The 10,867-nt window shown below is 37.3% G+C and overlaps 1 non-coding gene across 1 annotated transcript; it reads right to left on the reverse strand.

Annotated features, from left to right (window-relative positions):
- Positions 1-5,881: 5,881 nt before the first annotated feature.
- On the reverse strand, positions 5,882-5,988 carry LOC115934732 (U6 spliceosomal RNA). Its single transcript, XR_004070495.1, has one exon. It is a non-coding gene; the product is annotated as a U6 spliceosomal RNA (small nuclear RNA).
- Positions 5,989-10,867: the final 4,879 nt, after the last annotated feature.

Below are 10,867 nucleotides of genomic sequence, written 5' to 3' on the forward strand. Positions count from 1 at the left end.
AAATTTCTGTTCATATCCTTTACGTACTTTTTGATATGTTTTTTTTATTGTAAATTTCTTTAAGTTCTTTGTCAATTCTGGATATTATCCCATTGTCAGATGGGTAGATTGCAGAAATTTTCTCCCATTCTGTAGGTTGTCTATTCACTCTGCTGATAGTTTCTTTTGCTTGCAGAAGCTCTTTATTTTAATTAGATCCCATTTGTCAATTTTGGCTTTGGTTGCCGTTGCTTTTGGTGTTTTAGTCTTGAAGTCCTTGCCCATGCCTATGTTCTGAATGGTATTGCCATTCAGGACTTCAAGGTTTTTATGGTTTTAGGTCTTATGTTTAAGTCTTTAATCCAACTTGAGTTAATTTCTTTGTAAGGTTTAAGGAAGAGATCCAGTTTCACTTCCTGCATGTGGCTAGCCAGTTCTCTCAACACCATTTAATAAGTAGGGAATCCTTTCCCCATTTCTTGTTTTTGTCAAGTTTGTCAAAGTTCAGATGGTTGTAGACGTGTGGTGTTATTTCTGAGGCCTCTGTTCTGTTCCATTTGTCTATGTACCTGTTTTGGCACAAGTACCATGCTGTTTTTGTTACTGTAGCCTTGTAGTATAGTTTGAAGTCAGTTAGCATGATGCCTCCAGCTTTGTTCTTTTTGCTTAGGATGGTTTTGGCTATGCAGGCTCATTTTTGATTCATTTATGAAATTTAAAGTAGTTTTTTACAGTTATGTGAAGAAAGTCAATGGTAGCTTGATGGGGGTAGCATTGAATCTATAAATTACTTTGGGCAGTATGGCCATTTTCATATTGATTCTTCCTATCCATGAGCATGGAATGTTTTTCCATTTGTTTGTGTCCTCTCTTATTTCCTTGAACAGTAGTTTGTAGTTCTCCTTGAAGAAGCCCTTCACATCCTTTGTAAGTCGGATTCTTAGGTATTTTATTCTCTTTGAAGCAATCGTCAATGGGAGTTTACTCATGATTTGGCTGTTTGTTATTTGTGTATAGGAATGTTTGTGATTTTTTCACATTGATTTTATATCCTGAGACTTTGCTGAAGTTGCTTATCAGCTTAAGGAGATTTTGGGCTGAGAAAATGGGGTTTTCTTAATATACAATCATCATGTGCAAAGAGAGATAAATTTGACTTCCTTTTTTCCTAATTGAATACCCTTTTTTTCTTTCTTGTCTGATTGCCCTGGCCAGAACTTTCAATACTATGTTGAATAGGAGTGGTGAGAGAGAGCATCCAGTCTTGTGCCAGTTTTCAAAGGGAATGCTTTCCAGTTTTTGCCCAGTCACTATATTGGCTGTGGGTTTGCCATACATAGCTCTTATTGTTTTGAGATACGTTCCATCAATACCTAGTTCATTGAGAATTTTTGGCATGTAGGGCTGTTGAATTTTGTTGAAGGCTTTTCTTTTCTGTATCTATTGAGATAATCATGTGGTTTTTGTTATTGGTTCTGTTTATATGATGGATTATGTTTACTGATTTTCATATGTTGAACCAGCCTTGCATCCCAGAGATGAAGCCAACTTGGTAGTGGTGGATGAGCTTTTTGATGTGCTGCTGCATTTGGTTTGCCAGTATTTTATTGAGGATTTTTGCATTGATGTTCATCAGGGATATTGGCCTGAAATTTTCTTTTTTTTTTTTTTTGTTGTGTCTCTACCAGGTTTTGGTATCAGGATGATGGTGTCCTCATAAAATGAGTTAGGGAGGATTCCCTCTTTTTCTATTGTTTCAATAGTTTCAGAAGGATTGGTACCAGCTCCTCTTTGTACTTCTGGTAGAATTCAGCTGTGAATCCATCTGGTCCTAGTCTTTTTTGGGTTGGTAAGCTATTACTTGCTGCCTCAATTTCAGATCTTGTTATTGGTGTATTCAGGGATTCAACTTCTTCCTGGTTTAGTCTTGGGAGGATGTATGTGTCCAGGAATTTGTCCATTTCTTCTGGATAGTCTAGTTTAGTATTCTCTGATGGTAGTTTGTATTTCTGTGGAATCAGTGGTGATATGCCCTTTATCATTTTTTATTCCATTTATTTGATTCTTCTCTTTTTTCTTCTTTATTAGTCTGGCTAGCAGTCTATCCATTTTGTTAATCTCTTCAAAAAACCAGCTCCTGGATTCATTGATTTTTTGAAGGGTTTTCTGTGTCTCTAGCTCCTTCAGTTCTGCTCTGATCTTAGTTATTTCTTATCTTCTGCTAGCTTTTGAATTTGTTTGCTCTTGCTTCTCTAGTTCTTTTAATTGTGATATTAGGGTGTAGATTTTAGATCTTTCCTGCTTTCTTTCATGGGCATTTAGTGCTATAAATTTCCCTCTAAACACTGCTTTGGTTGTGTCCCAGAGATTCCAGTGTGTTGTGTTTTTGTTCTCATTGGTTTAAAAGAACATCTTTATTTCTGCTTTGATTTCGTTATTTACCCAGTAGTCATCTGGGAGTAGATTGTTCGGTTTCCATGTAGTTGTGTGGTTTTGAGTGAGTTTCTTATTCCTGAGTTCTAATTCGATTGCACTGTGGTCTGAGAGACTGTGTGTTAGGATTGCCGTTCTTTTGCATTTACTGAGGAGTGTTTTACTTCCAATTACGTGGTCAATTTTAGAATAAGTGTGATGTGGTGCTGAGAAGGACATATATTCTGTTGATTTGGGGTGGAGGGTTCTGTTGATGTCTATTAGGTCCGCTTGGTCCAGTGCTGAGTTCAAGTACTGGATATCCTTGTTAATTTTCTGTCTCATTGTTCTGACTAATATTGATAGTGGGGTGTTAAATTCTCCCATTATTATTGTATGGGAGTCTAAGTCTCTTTGTAGGTCTCTAAGAACTTGCTTTATGAATCTGGGTGCTCCTGTATTGGATGCATACATGTTTAGTATAGTTAGCTCTTCTTATTTCATTGATCCCTTTGCCATTATGTAATGCCCTTCTTTGACTCTTTTGATCTTTGTTGGTTTAAAGTCAGTTTTATCAGAGACTAGAATTGCAACCCCTGCTTTTTTTTGCTTTCCGTTTGCTTGGTAAATGTTCCTCCATCCCTTTATTTTGAGCCTATAGGTGTTTTTGCACATGAGTTGGGTCTCCTTAATACAGCACACCTGTGGGTCTTGACTCTTTATCCAATTTGCCAGTGTTTGTCTTTTAATTGTGGCATTTAGCCTGTTTACATTTAAGGTTAATATTGTTGTCAGTGAATTTGAGCCTGACATTATGATGTTAGCTGGTTATTTTGCCCGTTAGTTGATGCAGTTTCTCCCTAGCGACGATGGTCTTTACAATTTGGTATATTTTTGCAGTGGCTGGTACTAGTTGTTCCTTTCTGTGTTTAGTGCTTCCTTCAGGAGCTCGTGTAAGGCAGGCCTGGTGGTGACAAAATCTCTCAGCATTTGCTTGTCTGTAAAGGATTTTATTTCTCCTTCGCTTATGAAGCTTGATTTGGCTGGATATGAAATTTTGGTTTGAAAATTCTTTTCTTTACAAATGTTGACTATTAGCCCCCACTCTCTTCTAGATTGTAGGGTTTCTGCCAAGAGATCTGCTGTTAGTCTGATGGGCTTCCCTTTGTGGTTACCTGATCTTTCTCTCTGGCTGCCCTTAACATTTTTTTCTTCATTTCAACCTTGGTGAATCTGATGATTATATGTCTTGGTGTTGCTCTTCTTGGGGAATATCTTTGTGTTGTCTCTATATTTCCTGAATTTCAATGTTGGCCTGCTTTGCCAGACTGGGGAGGTTCTCCTGGCTAATATCCCGAGGTGTTTTCCAACTTGGTTCCATTCTCTGGGTCACTTTCAGGTACACCAATCAAATGTAGATTTGATCTTTTCACATAATCCCATATTTCTTGGAGACTTTGTTCGTTTCTTTTCATCCTTTTTTCTCTAATCTTGTCTTCTCACTTTATTTCATTGAGTTGGCCTTCAATCTCTGATATCCTTTCTTCTGCTTGATCGATTCAGCTATTGATACTTGTGTATGTTTCACGAAGTTCTCATGCTATGTTTTTCAGCTCCATCAGGTCATTTATGTTCTTCTCTAAGCTGGTCATTCTGGTTGGCAATGTGTCTAACCTGTTTTCAAGGTTCTTAGCTTCCTTGCATTGGGTTAGAACATGCTCCTTTAGCTTGGAGGAGTTTGTTATTACTTCTGAAGCCTACTTCTGTCAATTTGTCAAACTCCTTCTCTGTGCAGTTTTGTTCCCTTGCTGTTGAGGTGTTGTGATCCTTTGCAGGAGAAGAAGTGTTCTGATTTTTGCAATTTTCAGCCTTCTTGCGCTGGTTTCTCCCCATCTTCATGGATTTACCTACCTTTGGTCTTTGATGTCAGTTACTTTTGGAGGGGGTCTCTGAGTGGATGTCCCTTTTGTTGAGTTTGATACTATTCCTTTCTGTTTGTTAGTTTTCCTTTTAACAGTCAGGCCCCTCTGAGGCAGGTGTGCTGGAGTTTGCTGGAGGTCCACTCCAGACCCTTTTTGCCTGGGTATCACTGGTGGAGGCTGCAGAACAGCAAAGATTGCTGCCTGTTCCTTCCTCTGGAAGCTTTGTTCCAGAAGGGTAGCTGCCAGATGCCAACCAGAGCTTTTTTGTATGAGGTGTCTGTCGGCCCCTACTGGAAGGTGTCTCCCAGTCAGGATACATGGGGGTCAGTGACCCACTTGAGGCAGTTTGTCTCTTACCAGAGCTCGAATGCTGTGCTGGGAGATCCAGTTCTCTCATCATAGCTGCCAGGCAGGGACATTTAAGTCTACTGAAGCTTTGCCCACAACCCCGCCTTCCCCCAGGTGCTCTGTTCCAGAGTGGTGGGATTTTTATCTATAAGTCCCTGACTGGCTCTGCTGCCTTTTTTTCAGAGATGCCCTGCACCAGAGAGGAGGGAATCTAGACAGCCAGTCTGGCCGCAAAGTCCTTGTTGAGCTGTGGTTGGCTCCGCCCAGTTTGAACTTCCCGGAAGTTTTGTTCACACAGTGAGAGTAAAACTGCCTACCCAAGCCTCAGCAATGGCACACGCCCCTCCCCCAACCAGGCTTGAGCGTTTCAGGTTGTGCTCAGACTGCAGTGCTGGCAGCGAGCATTTCAAGTCAGTAGATCTTAGCTTGCTGGGTTCCATGGGTGTGGGACCCGCCAAGCCAGACCACTTGGCTCCCTGGCTTCAACTCCTTTTCCAGGGGAGTGAATCGTTCTATTTCTCTGGCTTTCTGGGTGCCACTGGGGTATGAAAAAACAAACAAACAAACAAAACTCCTGTGGCTAGCTCAGTGTCTGCCGAAACGGCCGTCCAGTTTTGTGCAGGAAACCAAGGGCCCTGGTGGTGTAGGCACCGGAGGGAATCTCCTGGTCTGTGGGTTGCGAAGGTTGTGGGAAAAGCGCAGTATCTGGGCTGGAGTGCAAGGTACGGTCCCTAATGGCTTCTCTTGGCTAGGAGAGGGAGTTCCCCGTCCCCTTGCACTTCCCGGGTGAGGCATAGCCCCACCCTGCTTTGGCTCACCCTCCTTGGACTGCACCCACTGTCCAACCAGTCCCAATGAGATAAACCGGGTACCTCAGTTGGAAATGCTGAAATCACCTGCCTTTTGCATCAGTCTTGCTGTGAGTTGCATACCAGAGCTGTTCCTATTTGGCAATCTTGCCAGCAATCCTGGAATTTCTTTTCTTTAAGAATGTTAAATACTGGCTCTCTGTCTCATCACTTGCAGGGTTTCTGCTAAGAGGCCTGCTGTTAGTCTGATGGGCTTCCCTTCCTTTTAACTTGACCTTTTCCTTTAGCTACCTTCAACATTTTTTTCTTTCATTTTCACCTTGGAAAATCTGATGACTATGTGTCTTGGGGATGATCTTCTTGTGAAGTATCTTATTGGGGTTCTCTGCATTTCCTGAATTTTGGTGTTGGAAAAGTATGGAAGGCTTCATGAATTTGTATGTCATCCTTGCACAGGGGCCATGCTAATCTTCTTTGTCTTGTTCCAATTTTAGTATATGTGGTGCCAAAGTGAGCACTTGAAAGTTAATTCTGTCAAAGCTTTAAAAATTAAAAGCTCCAGGGAAGATTTTCTAAAAGCTTCTAAATAATTGTTGGTAAAACAATTAAAACATTGATACCAAATCCAGTAGAAATAAAACATATAGCAAACAGTAAAGATATCTCACATCTGGATACCATTGCATTCCCACATCGCTATACAAATTGCAATTAAATTAAAATGTCATTGAAAGAATAATAGGCAACAATCAACTAGGGTGCTTCCCTGGAAGCAAATACTGGGAAATTGTATAAGAACCATGTTAATCTAGCAAGACAAAAAGTACTGATTTTTTTCTTCTATAAATGCTGAAAATATAAGAAAATTAACATCTGTTCTTACAGAAAAATAAAAACCGCTACAATATTAAGAATAGATAGATGTGTAGGTAAATTTATCTCTTTGAACACAAAGCAAGCAAGTATTCAATAATTCATAAGGAAATATAGAAAGCATTTTCACAATTTAGCAACAAGGCAGAGAATGTCCATTTTTGCCATTATTACTAAATAATTTTGAAAATATGAACTAGTGCATTTTGACAAGAGGAAAAAATAAGGCATAAAAATTGGATAGAAAAAGTATAAATTGTTCTTTGCAGATAATATGACTCTATACTTAGAAGTCTCCACTTAATTAACAAAAACTAATAAATGTGGATAATAAAGACTTTAGTAAGTGGGCAAGTAGTCTAATTTACAGAATTAAAAGAAAAACTTAGTGTCATAAATGTTTAGTATTGCAGTTTTATAATCTATTTTAGTATTTGGTAGGAAAAGAACATAATCATTACTCTTTTTTGCATATTTTTATGATAATTGTTACATACTCTTTTACAGTAACTATAAGATTATTTTGTGATATGAGATTTTGACTAAGATATTATTAAATTTCTATAATAGATTGGCTTTAAGAAAATTGACTTCCTTATATGATTGAGTCTCTTATTTTATTATTTTATAATAGTCTTTTAATTTGGTTGAGTTTTACTTTATGTTCTCTAGAGATTTCTTGTTTCCTTTAAATAACTCTTGTTAATTTCTGAAGTATATTTATTAGCATTCATTACAGTTTTTTTAAAGTACTAACATAAATTCAGAAAATTTCTGATGCTTGCTAAATTAATTTTAAAAGATTCCCTTTCTAGAATGATACTGTTAGATTTTTAAGTAAATATCTTCCAATAGCAGTAATTAAATACACAGATGTGTTTGTGTATGTGTGTGTGTGTGGATGTGTGCACACAATTGAATTAGCTAATACTTCCACAATAATTTGTAGTAATTGTGGTTATGGTGGACATTTTTGTTTTTTTCTTTACTGGGAATGCATCTAGCATTTATCATTAAGCACAAAAGATGTCTAGTATTAAATACATGTTTATGTGTTTGTATATTCATCAGCTCATTAAGAAAGCAATAATTGGAAATGGTGCATGTATTGAAGGAGTTAATGGAATTGCTATGCAGATGTTGAGGGCAAGAATATTCCAGAAGAGAAACCACCACCATAAGGGCCCTAGTGTCTGAAATATTGAAGAAGCAGCAACAAGGTCAAGGTGATGGGAGCAGATAAAGATGAGAAACATGGTAGAAATTAGGTCACAGGTAAAGAAGGCCCAAATGTATAGAGCCATGAGCATTGTGATGACTTTGGCTTTGATTGTGATCACAGAGTGGAACCATTGCAGAATTTTCAGCAAAATAATGGCATAATAAGTGTTGTATTTTTAAAAGAATCATCCCAGTAATAGCATCTCTAACTCTACATTGTGTAAACCTTTAAATGATGCTGTTTTTCATTCTCCTTGAAGCCCAAATTCTCTCTTTTATATCAGAATATAAAGTGGATGATAGGAAATTAGGCAAGAATGCCATTTAAACAATGGTTACTTGACTTTTGTTGTTGTTGCCTTAATGAGGATGATTGAAGATTATGCCATTTTTTCTGACTATTTATTTGCATAAAACTTCAGTGATCACTGGGTCTTTGAATAGGGTTGAATTGAGTTCTTTTTGTCCTTTCCCATTATTTACCATTCCAGTGTGTAAGAATACAAAATTTAAATAGATTCTCTGAAGTCTAAAGCCTTTACATGACGCATGAAAACTGAGCCATACGCTCTGAGTTATGAGGTGCAATAATTAATTTTCTCATTTCTTCACATTTCCATGTTGTTAAATGTTAATCAATTCCTGCTGTTTTGGAGGTCAAAAATTTAAATGTTAGAAATAATACCCATAAGGAAATACATTTATTGATATTTAAGTTATTGAAAACAAAAGGATAAAGTGAGAAACATTTAATATAGAACTAAATTAATTTGATGTCCCCAAATAAGTGTACATTTTATGACTGCCATCACTAGAAATAACAGTAAAATAGCATATGTGTAATTTTATCCTGTGCTTATCAGGTTTTCATAGAGCTATAGAATTTATTTCTTTCCAATTGCTCAGTTTATAATAATTCCACAGGATACTAAGCTGCATAGTTAGCATATTGTTCCTTCCATGTATTTGCTTACTTTATTATCCCTTTATTCAACAGCTATTTATTGAGCACTAGCTATGTGCCAGATGCTGTACTTGTAGATGCTTTAGATGCAGTATGAAGCAAAACAAAGATCTCTGTCCTAGTGGAGTATTTATTTTAGTAGAGGAAGAGAGACAAAAAGCTTGAAATTTTACAAACTAATGAGGGCTGTGAAAAAAATACAGAAAAATAAAATAAAGCAGAGTAAGGGAGACTGAGGCAATGGGGAGAGGAAGTCCAAAGAGTTGTTTCAATTTCAGATGAGGATGTCAGGATAGGCCTTATTGAAAGGGTGAGATATGACAAGATTTGAAAGATGTGAGGAAGTAATTGTGCAGATATTCTGAGAGAGTGTTTCTTAGTAGGGAAGGAACTCAAGTAGGGTGGACAGGACTAGGAAGAACTGAAAATTAATAGGAGAAAATATAAGAACATAGCAAGAGGTCAGATCTCATAGGGTATTGCCAGACATTTTAAGGACTTTTTAAACTTCAAGATAAATGGGAGCCATGTAAAGCTTGGAGGAATGATTTCATCTGCATGAGGCTTTATGAGAATCATTCTGACTACTCTGTTGAGAATAGGTTGAGGAGGCTAAGGCTAGAAGCAATGAGCTCAGCCAAGCAGCAACTACAGTGATGGCAGTTGAAGAGAAGATGGCAATTAGAAAATTCATGGTCAAATACTAAGAAAAATTCAGATTCTGATATATTTTGGATACAGATCATAGAAGATGATAGATTAGAAATATATTTCAAATAGAAATAAATGTAAAAACACTTTGGTATTTTCTTTTGGCTCTGAGAAATTGGAACTTTGGTGATGCCGTCAATGTGATGTGCAGAACTGTAGGGGGAGCAGGTATGAGGGAGAAATGAGAAGTTGAACATGAGATGAAGTGTTGAGACACTGAACTTGAATTGTCTTTTGAACAGCAAGATGGAGAGGTGTAGTTAGCACTTGGATATAATAAGAGTTTAAGATTCTGGAGAAAAGCCTAGCCTGGATATAAAGCTTTGAGATTTATTGCATACTCAGTTTGGAAAGCTCTGAAACTGACTGGGCTTTCCATGAAATGAGTGTGAATAGAACAGAGGGTAAGGCCTGTGGTCCTAGGCACCTCAACATAAAGAGATCAATAAAGAGAGGAACTGCAATACAGGCTGAAAAGGAGCAATGGTGTTGGTAGAATGAATTCCATACAGTACTGCATTCATGGGCACAAATCCTGTGAAGGGCCTTATGCTCAAAAGGACCCAGTCTTAGTGCGTTTGGGCCATTGTAACAAAATACCACAAGTTGAGTGTCTTATACACAACAAACATTTATTTCTCACAGTTCTGGAGGCTGGGAAGTCCAAGTTCAAGGCGCCAGCAGATTCACTGTCTGGTGGGGGCCTGCTTTCTGGTTCATAGATAGTGCTTTCTTGCTATGTCTTCACATGGTGAAAGATACTAGCTAACTCTCTAAGGTCTTTTTAAGAACACTAATCCCAATCATGAGGGCTCTACCATCATGACCTAATTACCTCCCCAAAAGTCCAACCTCCTAATACTATCACCTGGTGGGGTAGGATTTTAATATATGAATCTGGCAGGGGACGCGAACATTCAGACCATAACAAACCCCACACTTGGTTTAATGCTCTACTGTTACTGTCTTGAGATTCCTAATTATTTTTGAACAGGGGGCTCTACAAATTACATAGTTGTCCTGATTCCATGCCACTCAGGTAATACATCTAGAGCAAACAAGATAACTACCAACTAGATAATGGGCTTTGGTTAAGATAAAAACTAAATATTTTTTCAAATAATTATACATATGTACAGAGAAACAAAGATGTCTTCAAGCTTCAAATCTATTTCTTTCTTCTACTTAATATGTACACATTTCTTTGATATCTTTGATTTTTAATTACTTCGTAATGCTTGCTTCTTTTTCGTCATCTCTACTAAGATTTAAAAAATTTGGGTTCAACAATCATTTATTTTTATTATTATATTTTCTTTATTTTCCCTAAGCTTATCATCTCAGACCCTAGCACAATTTCTAGTACATAGCAAGTGCTCAATTATTATTTGCTATCAGCTTTTCCAAATGTTGCCATAAGTAGCTAATTGATCAGTGGCTTTTTCTCATTTTAAAATCTAGACTTTCTGCATCTTTTTATAAGTTTTCACTTTCTTCTGTTTTAAATTTACTTTACTTTAGATTATTTCGAACCATATTCTGCATGTTTTCTTCTTCCCAAATGTTTTTTTGGTGTATTTTTAGTCCTCTTTCTCTTTGTTCTAAATAAAAAATAGGTATAAATAACT

This window comes from Gorilla gorilla, chromosome 4 (genome assembly GCF_029281585.2).
Source record: "Gorilla gorilla gorilla isolate KB3781 chromosome 4, NHGRI_mGorGor1-v2.1_pri, whole genome shotgun sequence".
Lineage (NCBI taxonomy): Eukaryota > Metazoa > Chordata > Mammalia > Primates > Hominidae > Gorilla > Gorilla gorilla.